This window comes from Psittacula echo (genome assembly GCF_963264785.1).
Source record: "Psittacula echo genome assembly, chromosome: 19".
In the NCBI taxonomy this organism is placed as follows: domain Eukaryota; kingdom Metazoa; phylum Chordata; class Aves; order Psittaciformes; family Psittacidae; genus Psittacula; species Psittacula echo.
Genome location: NC_137755.1, coordinates 7,456,198 through 7,469,231, shown reverse-complemented (window position 1 = coordinate 7,469,231; position 13,034 = coordinate 7,456,198).

The window sequence follows — 13,034 nt, the reverse complement described above, 5'->3', positions numbered from 1 at the left end:
TCCGCAATGCCCAGTGGGCTTGCGTGGGCCTTGACTGTCCCCTTGTGCTGAGCTCCCAGCGACAGATTTACAGGAGGGTGAAAATTTCTGAAACCGTTCTAGCAGTGATTATATTTGAAAAGTTTGTAGTTTGCAAAGAAAGCCTTTGTACATAGGTTAAAATTTTGTAACTTTGCTGTTCTATATTTTAGGTACTGTTCCAGTAGGTGATTGTATTTAGAAATCATAAATCAATAGAGAAGCTTCATACGCTGAATACTGCAGTTGTGTTGGTTTGTATCTTAGGTACTTTATAACTAAACGCTACAATGGTGACTTTAGGAATAGAGACAAATATAACCTAACCCTAACCCTAAACCTAACCCTAACCCTAACCCTAACCCCTAAGCCTAACCCTTAACCCTAACCCTAACCCTAACCCTAACCCCTAACCCCTAACCCCTAAAACCCTAAAACCCTAACCCCATAAAACCCTAACCCCATAAAACCCTAACCCCCTAACCCCATAAAACCCTAACCCCATAAAACCCTAACCCTAACCCTAACCCCCTAACCCCCTAACACCCTAACACCCTAACGCCCTAACCCCCTAACGCCCTAACCCCCTAAAACCCTAACCCTAACCCTAACCCAGCAGAGAACCCTAACCAGCAGAGAAGCTGTGGCTGCCCCATCCTTCGCAGTGTTCAAGGCCAGGTTGGACGGGAGTCAGGTTTGCTCTGAAGCAGTGCTTTGTCCAGCTCTGATAATCACAAGGGATAGAAGATAAATTCCAACTTGATTGTAAAGTTCACTATTTGTACATCTGACTCGGATGAGTCTGGGCTGCACAAGAGAGGCTCGGCATGGCCTTAGAATTGTAGAATCATAGAACAGTTAGGGTTGAAAAGGACCTTAAGACCATCTAGTTCCAACCCCCCTGCTATGGGCAGGGACACCTCACACTAAACCATGTCACCCAAGGCTCTATCCAAAATGGCCTTGAACACTGCCAGGGATGGAGCATTCACGACTTCCCTGGGCAACCTCTTCCAGTGCCTCACCACCCTTACAGTCAAGAACTTCTTCCTTATATCCAATCTAAACTTCCTCTGTTTATGTTTGAGCATGTTACCCCTTGTCCTATCACTCCAGTCCCTAGTGAAGAGGCCCTCTCCAGCATATTAATAGGCCTCCTTTAGATACTGGAAGGCTGCTATGAGGTCTCCACGCAGCCTTCTCTTCTCCAGGCTGAACAGCCCCAACTTTCTCAGCCTGTCTTCATATGGGAGGTGCTCCAGTCCCCTCATCATCCTTGTGGCCCTCCTCTGGACTTGCTCCAACAGTTCCATGTCCTTTTGATGTTGAGGACACCAGAACTGCACACAATACCCCAAGCGACTGCACACAGCTGGCTCATGTTCATTTTCTCATCAAAAATCATTTTGTCTGTGTTCTTTATTTCCTAGTGTAACACTGCTGACATTTTTCCTTTGGCGTATAAAGTATTCTACGGATGACTGAAAATGGGAAGAGTATTGATACAGTTGGAAGTTCTCAGCTCTTTCTAGCTTAGTCCAGAGCCACTAAGAGTCCTTTCCCATTTGACCACTGCTTCCACTTGCAGTGCTTTTAAGTTGCCTTCAAACACAGATTGATCTTAATAACAACCAAGCATCCTGTGCTGAGAGCAGGGGAGCAATGATTCAAAGAGCAGATGACGGAGGTCTCATGGGGAGAAGCAAAGGACTGTGCCCAGCAGAGCATGGCCAGCAGCCACCTCCAGTGCCAGACACCAAGAGAGCTGCCTGAACGCACCCTCCCCAGGCCTGGGCTGCACTTTCCCCTCACTCCCTGCCCATGTCTCTGCCGCCTGGAGCTGTCCCTGCCAGGAGCTGCTGCTCTGGGCCCAGCTCTGCTCCCTCTCAGTGCTCCCGGAGCCCATCCCATGGGCTGTGTGCTCAGCTCTGCCCTGCACACCCCTCCCGGCAGCAGGGCTCTGCCCAGGAGCATCTCTGCCTGTGCAGGGTCTCAGGAGAAGCTCACACAAGTCCTGACAAGACTCTCGGTGCCTTCTCCAAAGCAGAGAAGGAAATTCCCAGCTCCCACTGCCCAACCTGCCCACCAAGAGTGGAAAACATCAGAGCTCAGAATCCTTCCTTTGAAGGCAAATGCTGCCTCAGTGTCTTTCAGAAGGACCCTCTGAACTCAGAGTCATGTGGAGCTCTGAGCAGCCCTGACTCACACAGCACCTTCTCCAGTGCACAAGAACGCTTTTCCTTTCCTTTCCTGCCAGGTGGTGTTCCTTCCCCCCGAGCTTCTCCCCCAGCACTGTGGGGAGCTCCCGGGCAGGCTGAGTGTGGGGGTTGGAATGCATCGAAACTGTCAGAGACCATGGGAAGGAGGAACTACAGCAGGCAATGAGGAGTGACCCGTCCCTGACTGGTACTTGGAAGATGTTGGAACTGGCAAGGAACAAGGACGTCGGAACTGGCAAGAGGATGTTGATAGACCTTTCGCCTCATGTAATTGCAAGGCAAACACAGATGTGCTTGGCAAATACCTCTGGGTCCGTGCCTTTCGTCCTCATAGCTGAGTGCTGACCCTGGCAGGAGGCAGAGCTCCTGCCCCTGCACACAGCCCCTAGGCTGCAGCGACCCTGCTCGCAAGGACAGAGATGGGCACCCCTCGCTGCACACCCACAGTCACAGCCTGCAGCCAGCCCCGGGACAAAGGCCTGCCTTACACTGGCCATCGCACAGTGCAGAGTGAAGCCCTGCTCTGCAGAACATCATCCTCCTCCTTATCTACACAGAGAAACCAAGGGAGTCCCCCTGACAGATCCCACGGACTGTCCGAGGCAGCAGGCTCTGACTGGGAGGTAGAAGTTCTCCTGCCCTGACACCTTCTCAGCACCTCTGACACCAGCAGCTCCTGCACACAGAAGGCTCCTGCTTCGCCCCCAGCCCCTCTGCAGGCAGAGCTCAGCTCCAAGCACAGGAACAAGCCCAGCGCCTCCTCCTCACCCATCCCCTGCTCCTACAGCTGGGATGGCACCAGCACATCTCCTGACAGCTTCTCCTCCCTTTAGAGCACGCACCCACCATGTGTTTCAAGGCAACACTAAAACAGGATTGCAAAGTCAAAAAACATGTACCTGGATGCGCAGGGCAGCCACGGGAAATGCAGCCTCCCGAGGGAGGGGTCTCCTCTGCACTGGTTACTGCAGGGCTCTGGCTCCTTCAATAGCCCACGCTCAGCGTGGGGGCCCCGTCACAATGGGTGTCTCCACAGCGACCGCCAGGGCTTTGTGATGGCTTCAGAGCATGCAACTCTGTCTGAGGACAGGTGAGCAGTCAACAGAGAGTTGATGGGTCAGGTTTAAAGGGAGAACAGCCATGGGAGACATTACTGTGGGCATCTGCTAGAGACCACCTGATCAAGAGGACTCTGTGGATGAAGCACTCTACGGACAGATAGGAAGAGCCTCACGCTCGCAGGCCCTTGTTCTCATGGGGGACTTCAACCACCCTGACATCTGTTGGAGCAATGGTACGGCCCAGCACAAGCAATCCAGGAGGTTCCTCGATTGTGTGGAAGATAACTTCCTTCTGCAAGTAATAGAGGAGCCGACAAGGAGGGGTGCCATGCCAGACCTCATGCTCACCAACAGGGAAGGGCTCATTGGAAATGTGACACTCCAGAGCAGCCTTGGTTGCAGCGATCATGAGATGGTCGAATTTGAGATCCTCAGCACAGTGAGAAGAGCGTGCAGCGAGCTCACTGCCCTGGACTTCAAGAGAGCAGACTTTGGCCTCTTCAGGAACCTGCTTAGGAAGGTTCCATGGGATATAGCCCTAGAGGGCAGGGGAGCCCAAGGTTGTTGGTTGATATTCAAGGATCTCCTACTACAAGCTCAAGAGTATTGCATCGCAACTAGAAGGAAGTGCAGCAGGACGGCCAGGAGACCTGACTGGATGGATAAGGAGCTGCTGAGGAAACTTGGAAGGAAAAAAAAGGCTTATCAAAGGTGGAAGCAAGGACAGGCCGTCTGGGAAGAATACAAGGATGTTGTCTGAGAAGCTATGGACCAGGTTAGGAAAGCTAAGGCCCAGTTAGAATTCAACTTGGCTAGGGGTGTGAAAGATAACAGGAAGGGATTCTATAGTTACATTGCAAATGAAAGATAGGGTAGGGACAACGTAGGCCCCCTCCAGAAACTATCAAGAGAACTGGCTACCCTAGATTTGCAGACGGCTGAGGTTCTTAATGACTTCTTTGCCTCTGTCTTCACTGGCAAAGGCTCTGACCGCACCACCCAAGTCTTGGAATGCAGACACAGGGAATGTGAGAATAAAGACCCTAGGCCCACTGTAGGAGAGGATCTGGTTTGAGACCATCTTAAAAACCTAAACGTACACAAGTCCATGGGACCTGGACATCCATCTGCGGGTCCTGAAGGAGCTGGCAAATGAAGTTGCTAAGACACTGGCCATCATATTTGAAAAATCATGGCACTCAGGTGAAGTTCCTGATGACTGGAGAAAGGGAAATATGACCCCATTTTTCAAGAAGGGGAAAATGGATGAGCCAGGAAATTACAGACCAGTCAGTCTCACCTTTCCTCAGTCCTCAGTCTCCTCTCAGCACCTGAGGTTCACGGACTCAATCCAAATACACCATGGGACTCATGAAAACCTTTGGGATTTGTCAAGCCTTGCAGATTGCACAGCACATTTTAGGATTCCGAGTGCAGGAAGATTGCAAAGGGCAACGGATAAAAGTTATTTTGAATTTTTTTTTCTTACTTTTCAGTTTAGAAATTTCTGTGACTTCTGGAATGCCTGGCACAGGGATCACTAGAACCTGCCAGCACCCCTCCTGCCTTCCGCAATGCCCAGTGGGCTTGCGTGGGCCTTGACTGTCCCCTTGTGCTGAGCTCCCAGCGACAGATTTACAGGAGGGTGAAAATTTCTGAAACCGTTCTAGCAGTGATTATATTTGAAAAGTTTGTAGTTTGCAAAGAAAGCCTTTGTACATAGGTTAAAATTTTGTAACTTTGCTGTTCTATATTTTAGGTACTGTTCCAGTAGGTGATTGTATTTAGAAATCATAAATCAATAGAGAAGCTTCATACGCTGAATACTGCAGTTGTGTTGGTTTGTATCTTAGGTACTTTATAACTAAACGCTACAATGGTGACTTTAGGAATAGAGACAAATATAACCTAACCCTAACCCTAACCCTAACCCTAACCCTAACCCTAACCCCTAAGCCTAACCCTTAACCCTAACCCTAACCCTAACCCTAACCCCTAACCCCTAACCCCTAAAACCCTAAAACCCTAACCCCATAAAACCCTAACCCCATAAAACCCTAACCCCCTAACCCCATAAAACCCTAACCCCATAAAACCCTAACCCTAACCCTAACCCCCTAACCCCCTAACACCCTAACACCCTAACGCCCTAACCCCCTAACGCCCTAACCCCCTAAAACCCTAACCCTAACCCTAACCCAGCAGAGAACCCTAACCAGCAGAGAAGCTGTGGCTGCCCCATCCTTCGCAGTGTTCAAGGCCAGGTTGGACGGGAGTCAGGTTTGCTCTGAAGCAGTGCTTTGTCCAGCTCTGATAATCACAAGGGATAGAAGATAAATTCCAACTTGATTGTAAAGTTCACTATTTGTACATCTGACTCGGATGAGTCTGGGCTGCACAAGAGAGGCTCGGCATGGCCTTAGAATTGTAGAATCATAGAACAGTTAGGGTTGAAAAGGACCTTAAGACCATCTAGTTCCAACCCCCCTGCTATGGGCAGGGACACCTCACACTAAACCATGTCACCCAAGGCTCTATCCAAAATGGCCTTGAACACTGCCAGGGATGGAGCATTCACGACTTCCCTGGGCAACCTCTTCCAGTGCCTCACCACCCTTACAGTCAAGAACTTCTTCCTTATATCCAATCTAAACTTCCTCTGTTTATGTTTGAGCATGTTACCCCTTGTCCTATCACTCCAGTCCCTAGTGAAGAGGCCCTCTCCAGCATATTAATAGGCCTCCTTTAGATACTGGAAGGCTGCTATGAGGTCTCCACGCAGCCTTCTCTTCTCCAGGCTGAACAGCCCCAACTTTCTCAGCCTGTCTTCATATGGGAGGTGCTCCAGTCCCCTCATCATCCTTGTGGCCCTCCTCTGGACTTGCTCCAACAGTTCCATGTCCTTTTGATGTTGAGGACACCAGAACTGCACACAATACCCCAAGCGACTGCACACAGCTGGCTCATGTTCATTTTCTCATCAAAAATCATTTTGTCTGGGTTCTTTATTTCCTAGTGTAACACTGCTGACATTTTTCCTTTGGCGTATAAAGTATTCTACGGATGACTGAAAATGGGAAGAGTATTGATACAGTTGGAAGTTCTCAGCTCTTTCTAGCTTAGTCCAGAGCCACTAAGAGTCCTTTCCCATTTGACCACTGCTTCCACTTGCAGTGCTTTTAAGTTGCCTTCAAACACAGATTGATCTTAATAACAACCAAGCATCCTGTGCTGAGAGCAGGGGAGCAATGATTCAAAGAGCAGATGACGGAGGTCTCATGGGGAGAAGCAAAGGACTGTGCCCAGCAGAGCATGGCCAGCAGCCACCTCCAGTGCCAGACACCAAGAGAGCTGCCTGAACGCACCCTCCCCAGGCCTGGGCTGCACTTTCCCCTCACTCCCTGCCCATGTCTCTGCCGCCTGGAGCTGTCCCTGCCAGGAGCTGCTGCTCTGGGCCCAGCTCTGCTCCCTCTCAGTGCTCCCGGAGCCCATCCCATGGGCTGTGTGCTCAGCTCTGCCCTGCACACCCCTCCCGGCAGCAGGGCTCTGCCCAGGAGCATCTCTGCCTGTGCAGGGTCTCAGGAGAAGCTCACACAAGTCCTGACAAGACTCTCGGTGCCTTCTCCAAAGCAGAGAAGGAAATTCCCAGCTCCCACTGCCCAACCTGCCCACCAAGAGTGGAAAACATCAGAGCTCAGAATCCTTCCTTTGAAGGCAAATGCTGCCTCAGTGTCTTTCAGAAGGACCCTCTGAACTCAGAGTCATGTGGAGCTCTGAGCAGCCCTGACTCACACAGCACCTTCTCCAGTGCACAAGAACGCTTTTCCTTTCCTTTCCTGCCAGGTGGTGTTCCTTCCCCCCGAGCTTCTCCCCCAGCACTGTGGGGAGCTCCCGGGCAGGCTGAGTGTGGGGGTTGGAATGCATCGAAACTGTCAGAGACCATGGGAAGGAGGAACTACAGCAGGCAATGAGGAGTGACCCGTCCCTGACTGGTACTTGGAAGATGTTGGAACTGGCAAGGAACAAGGACGTCGGAACTGGCAAGAGGATGTTGATAGACCTTTCGCCTCATGTAATTGCAAGGCAAACACAGATGTGCTTGGCAAATACCTCTGGGTCCGTGCCTTTCGTCCTCATAGCTGAGTGCTGACCCTGGCAGGAGGCAGAGCTCCTGCCCCTGCACACAGCCCCTAGGCTGCAGCGACCCTGCTCGCAAGGACAGAGATGGGCACCCCTCGCTGCACACCCACAGTCACAGCCTGCAGCCAGCCCCGGGACAAAGGCCTGCCTTACACTGGCCATCGCACAGTGCAGAGTGAAGCCCTGCTCTGCAGAACATCATCCTCCTCCTTATCTACACAGAGAAACCAAGGGAGTCCCCCTGACAGATCCCACGGACTGTCCGAGGCAGCAGGCTCTGACTGGGAGGTAGAAGTTCTCCTGCCCTGACACCTTCTCAGCACCTCTGACACCAGCAGCTCCTGCACACAGAAGGCTCCTGCTTCGCCCCCAGCCCCTCTGCAGGCAGAGCTCAGCTCCAAGCACAGGAACAAGCCCAGCGCCTCCTCCTCACCCATCCCCTGCTCCTACAGCTGGGATGGCACCAGCACATCTCCTGACAGCTTCTCCTCCCTTTAGAGCACGCACCCACCATGTGTTTCAAGGCAACACTAAAACAGGATTGCAAAGTCAAAGAACATGTACCTGGATGCGCAGGGCAGCCACGGGAAATGCAGCCTCCCGAGGGAGGGGTCTCCTCTGCACTGGTTACTGCAGGGCTCTGGCTCCTTCAATAGCCCACGCTCAGCGTGGGGGCCCCGTCACAATGGGTGTCTCCACAGCGACCGCCAGGGCTTTGTGATGGCTTCAGAGCATGCAACTCTGTCTGAGGACAGGTGAGCAGTCAACAGAGAGTTGATGGGTCAGGTTTAAAGGGAGAACAGCCATGGGAGACATTACTGTGGGCATCTGCTAGAGACCACCTGATCAAGAGGACTCTGTGGATGAAGCACTCTACGGACAGATAGGAAGAGCCTCACGCTCGCAGGCCCTTGTTCTCATGGGGGACTTCAACCACCCTGACATCTGTTGGAGCAATGGTACGGCCCAGCACAAGCAATCCAGGAGGTTCCTCGATTGTGTGGAAGATAACTTCCTTCTGCAAGTAATAGAGGAGCCGACAAGGAGGGGTGCCATGCCAGACCTCATGCTCACCAACAGGGAAGGGCTCATTGGAAATGTGACACTCCAGAGCAGCCTTGGTTGCAGCGATCATGAGATGGTCGAATTTGAGATCCTCAGCACAGTGAGAAGAGCGTGCAGCGAGCTCACTGCCCTGGACTTCAAGAGAGCAGACTTTGGCCTCTTCAGGAACCTGCTTAGGAAGGTTCCATGGGATATAGCCCTAGAGGGCAGGGGAGCCCAAGGTTGTTGGTTGATATTCAAGGATCTCCTACTACAAGCTCAAGAGTATTGCATCGCAACTAGAAGGAAGTGCAGCAGGACGGCCAGGAGACCTGACTGGATGGATAAGGAGCTGCTGAGGAAACTTGGAAGGAAAAAAAAGGCTTATCAAAGGTGGAAGCAAGGACAGGCCGTCTGGGAAGAATACAGGGATGTTGTCTGAGAAGCTATGGACCAGGTTAGGAAAGCTAAGGCCCAGTTAGAATTCAACTTGGCTAGGGGTGTGAAAGATAACAGGAAGGGATTCTATAGTTACATTGCAAATGAAAGATAGGGTAGGGACAACGTAGGCCCCCTCCAGAAACTATCAAGAGAACTGGCTACCCTAGATTTGCAGACGGCTGAGGTTCTTAATGACTTCTTTGCCTCTGTCTTCACTGGCAAAGGCTCTGACCGCACCACCCAAGTCTTGGAATGCAGACACAGGGAATGTGAGAATAAAGACCCTAGGCCCACTGTAGGAGAGGATCTGGTTTGAGACCATCTTAAAAACCTAAACGTACACAAGTCCATGGGACCTGGACATCCATCTGCGGGTCCTGAAGGAGCTGGCAAATGAAGTTGCTAAGACACTGGCCATCATATTTGAAAAATCATGGCACTCAGGTGAAGTTCCTGATGACTGGAGAAAGGGAAATATGACCCCATTTTTCAAGAAGGGGAAAATGGATGAGCCAGGAAATTACAGACCAGTCAGTCTCACCTTTCCTCAGTCCTCAGTCTCCTCTCAGCACCTGAGGTTCACGGACTCAATCCAAATACACCATGGGACTCATGAAAACCTTTGGGATTTGTCAAGCCTTGCAGATTGCACAGCACATTTTAGGATTCCGAGTGCAGGAAGATTGCAAAGGGCAACGGATAAAAGTTATTTTGAATTTTTTTTTCTTACTTTTCAGTTTAGAAATTTCTGTGACTTCTGGAATGCCTGGCACAGGGATCACTAGAACCTGCCAGCACCCCTCCTGCCTTCCGCAATGCCCAGTGGGCTTGCGTGGGCCTTGACTGTCCCCTTGTGCTGAGCTCCCAGCGACAGATTTACAGGAGGGTGAAAATTTCTGAAACCGTTCTAGCAGTGATTATATTTGAAAAGTTTGAAGTTTGCAAAGAAAGCCTTTGTACATAGGTTAAAATTTTGTAACTTTGCTGTTCTATATTTTAGGTACTGTTCCAGTAGGTGATTGTATTTAGAAATCATAAATCAATAGAGAAGCTTCATACGCTGAATACTGCAGTTGTGTTGGTTTGTATCTTAGGTACTTTATAACTAAACGCTACAATGGTGACTTTAGGAATAGAGACAAATATAACCTAACCCTAACCCTAACCCTAACCCTAACCCTAACCCTAACCCCTAAGCCTAACCCTTAACCCTAACCCTAACCCTAACCCTAACCCCTAACCCCTAACCCCTAAAACCCTAAAACCCTAACCCCATAAAACCCTAACCCCATAAAACCCTAACCCCCTAACCCCATAAAACCCTAACCCCATAAAACCCTAACCCTAACCCTAACCCCCTAACCCCCTAACACCCTAACACCCTAACGCCCTAACCCCCTAACGCCCTAACCCCCTAAAACCCTAACCCTAACCCTAACCCAGCAGAGAACCCTAACCAGCAGAGAAGCTGTGGCTGCCCCATCCTTCGCAGTGTTCAAGGCCAGGTTGGACGGGAGTCAGGTTTGCTCTGAAGCAGTGCTTTGTCCAGCTCTGATAATCACAAGGGATAGAAGATAAATTCCAACTTGATTGTAAAGTTCACTATTTGTACATCTGACTCGGATGAGTCTGGGCTGCACAAGAGAGGCTCGGCATGGCCTTAGAATTGTAGAATCATAGAACAGTTAGGGTTGAAAAGGACCTTAAGACCATCTAGTTCCAACCCCCCTGCTATGGGCAGGGACACCTCACACTAAACCATGTCACCCAAGGCTCTATCCAAAATGGCCTTGAACACTGCCAGGGATGGAGCATTCACGACTTCCCTGGGCAACCTCTTCCAGTGCCTCACCACCCTTACAGTCAAGAACTTCTTCCTTATATCCAATCTAAACTTCCTCTGTTTATGTTTGAGCATGTTACCCCTTGTCCTATCACTCCAGTCCCTAGTGAAGAGGCCCTCTCCAGCATATTAATAGGCCTCCTTTAGATACTGGAAGGCTGCTATGAGGTCTCCACGCAGCCTTCTCTTCTCCAGGCTGAACAGCCCCAACTTTCTCAGCCTGTCTTCATATGGGAGGTGCTCCAGTCCCCTCATCATCCTTGTGGCCCTCCTCTGGACTTGCTCCAACAGTTCCATGTCCTTTTGATGTTGAGGACACCAGAACTGCACACAATACCCCAAGCGACTGCACACAGCTGGCTCATGTTCATTTTCTCATCAAAAATCATTTTGTCTGTGTTCTTTATTTCCTAGTGTAACACTGCTGACATTTTTCCTTTGGCGTATAAAGTATTCTACGGATGACTGAAAATGGGAAGAGTATTGATACAGTTGGAAGTTCTCAGCTCTTTCTAGCTTAGTCCAGAGCCACTAAGAGTCCTTTCCCATTTGACCACTGCTTCCACTTGCAGTGCTTTTAAGTTGCCTTCAAACACAGATTGATCTTAATAACAACCAAGCATCCTGTGCTGAGAGCAGGGGAGCAATGATTCAAAGAGCAGATGACGGAGGTCTCATGGGGAGAAGCAAAGGACTGTGCCCAGCAGAGCATGGCCAGCAGCCACCTCCAGTGCCAGACACCAAGAGAGCTGCCTGAACGCACCCTCCCCAGGCCTGGGCTGCACTTTCCCCTCACTCCCTGCCCATGTCTCTGCCGCCTGGAGCTGTCCCTGCCAGGAGCTGCTGCTCTGGGCCCAGCTCTGCTCCCTCTCAGTGCTCCCGGAGCCCATCCCATGGGCTGTGTGCTCAGCTCTGCCCTGCACACCCCTCCCGGCAGCAGGGCTCTGCCCAGGAGCATCTCTGCCTGTGCAGGGTCTCAGGAGAAGCTCACACAAGTCCTGACAAGACTCTCGGTGCCTTCTCCAAAGCAGAGAAGGAAATTCCCAGCTCCCACTGCCCAACCTGCCCACCAAGAGTGGAAAACATCAGAGCTCAGAATCCTTCCTTTGAAGGCAAATGCTGCCTCAGTGTCTTTCAGAAGGACCCTCTGAACTCAGAGTCATGTGGAGCTCTGAGCAGCCCTGACTCACACAGCACCTTCTCCAGTGCACAAGAACGCTTTTCCTTTCCTTTCCTGCCAGGTGGTGTTCCTTCCCCCCGAGCTTCTCCCCCAGCACTGTGGGGAGCTCCCGGGCAGGCTGAGTGTGGGGGTTGGAATGCATCGAAACTGTCAGAGACCATGGGAAGGAGGAACTACAGCAGGCAATGAGGAGTGACCCGTCCCTGACTGGTACTTGGAAGATGTTGGAACTGGCAAGGAACAAGGACGTCGGAACTGGCAAGAGGATGTTGATAGACCTTTCGCCTCATGTAATTGCAAGGCAAACACAGATGTGCTTGGCAAATACCTCTGGGTCCGTGCCTTTCGTCCTCATAGCTGAGTGCTGACCCTGGCAGGAGGCAGAGCTCCTGCCCCTGCACACAGCCCCTAGGCTGCAGCGACCCTGCTCGCAAGGACAGAGATGGGCACCCCTCGCTGCACACCCACAGTCACAGCCTGCAGCCAGCCCCGGGACAAAGGCCTGCCTTACACTGGCCATCGCACAGTGCAGAGTGAAGCCCTGCTCTGCAGAACATCATCCTCCTCCTTATCTACACAGAGAAACCAAGGGAGTCCCCCTGACAGATCCCACGGACTGTCCGAGGCAGCAGGCTCTGACTGGGAGGTAGAAGTTCTCCTGCCCTGACACCTTCTCAGCACCTCTGACACCAGCAGCTCCTGCACACAGAAGGCTCCTGCTTCGCCCCCAGCCCCTCTGCAGGCAGAGCTCAGCTCCAAGCACAGGAACAAGCCCAGCGCCTCCTCCTCACCCATCCCCTGCTCCTACAGCTGGGATGGCACCAGCACATCTCCTGACAGCTTCTCCTCCCTTTAGAGCACGCACCCACCATGTGTTTCAAGGCAACACTAAAACAGGATTGCAAAGTCAAAAAACATGTACCTGGATGCGCAGGGCAGCCACGGGAAATGCAGCCTCCCGAGGGAGGGGTCTCCTCTGCACTGGTTACTGCAGGGCTCTGGCTCCTTCAATAGCCCACGCTCAGCGTGGGGGCCCCGTCACAATGGGTGTCTCCACAGCGACCGCCAGGGCTTTGTGATGGCTTCAG